The sequence below is a fragment of the Hordeum vulgare genome, chromosome 2H (assembly GCF_904849725.1).
Source record: "Hordeum vulgare subsp. vulgare chromosome 2H, MorexV3_pseudomolecules_assembly, whole genome shotgun sequence".
NCBI classification, from domain to species: domain Eukaryota; kingdom Viridiplantae; phylum Streptophyta; class Magnoliopsida; order Poales; family Poaceae; genus Hordeum; species Hordeum vulgare.
Genome location: NC_058519.1, coordinates 626,369,724 through 626,373,327, shown reverse-complemented (window position 1 = coordinate 626,373,327; position 3,604 = coordinate 626,369,724).

The following is a 3,604-nucleotide window of genomic DNA, read 5'->3' as shown; positions in this document are numbered from 1 at the left end:
GAGGAAAAACCGTGGAGGTATGTGGTCGGGCTGCCGTGGCAAAGTTGTGTCTCAAAAACCCTCAATACCTCTAGTATATATAGGAGGGAGGGGGGGGAGGAGTCAGCCTCAAACCCTCAAGGTTTGGCCGAAATTGGAGGTGGAGGAGTCCTACTCCAATCCTACTTGGAGTAGGATTCCACCTTCACACTTGGAAACTCTTTCCACCTTGTGTTTTTTCCTTCTCAAACCTTATGGGCCTTAGTGGGAACTTATTCGAGCCCACTAGGGGCTGGTTTATCTCTTCCCATAGCCCATGAGACCCCTTGGGGCGTGACACCCCTCCCGATGGTCCCCGGCACCCCTCCCGGCACCCCCGGTACACTACGGATGAGCCCGAAACTTTTCTGGTGACCAAAACAGGACTTCCTATATATCAATATTTACCTCCAGACCATTCCGGAGCTCCTCGTGACGTCATGGATCTCATCTGGGACTCCGAACAACATTCGGTAACCAACCATATAACTCAAATACGCATAAAACATCGCCGAACCTTAAGTGTGCAGACCCTGCGGGTTCGAGAACTATGTAGACATGACCCGAGGGACTCCTCGGTCAATATCCAATAGCGGGACCTGGATGCCCATATTGGATCCTACATATTCTATGAAGATCTTATCGGTTGAACCTCAATGCCAAGGATTCATATAATCCCGTATGTCATTCCCTTTGTCCTTCGGTATGTTACTTGTCCGAGATTCGATCGTCAGTATCCGCATACCTATTTCAATCTCGTTTACCGGCAAGTCTCTTTACTCATTCCGTAATACAAGATCCCGTGACTTACACTAAGTCACATTGCTTGCAAGGCTTGTGTGTGATGTTGTATTACCGAGTGTGCTCCGAGATACCTCTGTGTCACACGGAGTGACAAATCCCAGTCTTGATCCATACTAACTCAACGGACACCTTCGGAGATACCTGTAGAGTATCGTTATAGTCACCCAGTTACGTTGTGACGTTTGATACACACAAGGCATTCCTCTTGTGCCAGTGAGTTATATGATCTCATGGTCATAGGAATAAATACTTGACACGCAGAAAACAGTAGCAACAAAATGACACGACCAATATGCTACGTATATAATTTGGGTCTTGTCCATCACATGATTCTCCTAATGATGTGATCCCGTTATCAAGTGACAACACTTGCCTATGGTCAGGAAACCTTGACCATCTTTGATCAACGAGCTAATCAACTAGAGGCTTACTAGGGACAGTGTTTTTTCTATGTATCCACACAAGTATTGTGTTTCCAATCAATACAATTATAGCATGGATAATAAACGATTATCATGAACAAAGAAATATAATAATAACTATTTTATTATTGCCTCTAGGGCATATTTCCAACAATACGAGCCTCACTCTAGATCGTATCATCCATGCAGGGACCAACGGTGTGCCCGGAACATGTAAAAACAGCATAATCGCTATACCTAGCACGACCCCGTCACGAGAGTGAACATGTCACTCCGGCCACTAGTAATGCGGGCTCTCTGCTAGTATCAACCAAAGTAATCAACAGAGCCCCGTCCCATAAAGGGTATCATGGTCGCACATGTAAGGTTGGGACGGTCGACAACTCTTAAATCTAACCTCGTTTCCGAAATCACACACACCAAAACCCTTCTTGGTACACTACTTCTTTCTCAAGTGGTCATCCATCTCGACACCGTCACCCTCGGGCATTAGTGGCACCCGACGGGGTTTTTGAAAAGCCTTTGTAAACACTCCCTTCATTGTCACCATGCATATTCCCATCCCTTTTTGCGTAACAATTACTAGAAGCTAACTACATCCCACATGCATAACCCTCATAGGTTATAGGGTCATGCCCAAATGTAGGTTTCAACGAGGTGTTCTTCGGGGACAACCCAACAAGGGGGGTCTCCGATCCAACAGGAATATATGCATAAGTAAGATACCATATGACATGCAAGTAAAAGTTTCTTAGGCATGGTCGAAGGGCTGCTTGCCTTGGTCAGCAAAGTCTCCGGGGTCTTGTAAGTCTTCGGGTCAAACTCCGTCGTCAACCACGTGATCTATTGTCGCGATAGTATTAACAATAATAAGAATCACAACAAAAACAGAACACAAAACTCACTCCTAAAATGTTACCCTACTCTGTAAAATGCTAACTTCACATCTAAAAATATTTGTCTTTGGTTTTGGAGTGAAAAAGTTTCAAAATCTATTTTAACAGAGGCCAAAAATACTTAAAACTAGGTTTTAAAATAAAATTGTGTGTAGAAGTTTTTGTAAAAAATATACAAGTAGTTTTATTAAATACTACATATTTTTACAAGATTTATGGTGGAAAAATAATTGGATTTGGAGGATTATTTTTCCCTATGGAATATTTGGCAAATGCCAGAAAATAGAAACAAAAAGGGCTCAGCACCCTAGCCCAGACTCGGCCAACAGCTAGGCCGGCCCAGCCAGCTAGCCCAGCACGCGCCGTTAGGTTTGAACCTCACGCGCGAGACCCAGTTGCCAGCGACTTGGAGAGGGTGAGAGAGAGAGAGACTGAGACCGACATGTGGGATCACCCTGTCGGGGTCGTCTTCTACCTCACGATAGAAGGGGGAGGAGCTCACCGGCGTCAGCTCCGTCGATGGCGAGCGAAAGTGAGCGCATGGACTCCTCGCACTCCCGTCGTTCGGATGGAGGTCGAGGGAGTGGCTGAGGTGGTCGGAGTCGCCGGTGGCGAGGAGGCTGCGGCGGAGGGCGTCGGGAGGTGGTCGGTGCCGACATTCAGCGAAGGGAGAGGAGCGGGAAAGAGGTGGAGGTGAGGCTAGGGCTTGTTGCGGTCACGATGGAGGTGAAATGGAGGCCGGAGTGGGCCTGTGTCCCAAGATCGACGGAGTCCCAACGCGACGGCGCCTCGGTCGATCTCGAGCACTGGTGCTCGGGGAGCTCAAGTGGAGTGATTGAGTGGTCGATTGGAGGTGAGAGAAAGGTTCCAGAGGAGGGAGAGAGGCTGGGTGGCCTTTATATAGGCGTGGCGCGGTCCACCGAACGGTGGTGCGCCGGCGAGGCCATGTCAATGGCTAGAGGAGGAGAGAAGGCTTGGGAATGAGCCCGTGGTCTTCATGGGCGTGGTTTACATCCGAAGAAGGCATTGAGGGGGAGCGGGGCTGGCTCCTTGCGCGTTGCGGTGGCAAGCGCCACCTGACCGCTTCGGGCGGGCGCGGGCACGCGTCGCCAGGGACAAGAGAAAAGGAGAGAGAAGGGTCCCAACGCGGCGCTGGCACCGGTTGTCGAGGCAGTCAAAGCCAGACAGTGTGTGGGCGCGAGGCCTAGCCAAGGATGGCCTCCTCGGTGCGGACATGCACTGTGGCGCGTCCAGACCGTAGTTTCACTACTAGATAGAAGGCTATTAGTGGCGCACCACTTTTTGCTATTAATGGCGCACTATAGGTGCGCCATTATTACCACACCACTAGTAACAAATACTAATGGCGCACCTCTGGTGCGCCATTAGTATTGCAGGTAACAGTGGTGCACCTTGTAGTGCGCCATTACTAGTAACAAATAGCAATGGCGCACCTCTGGTGCG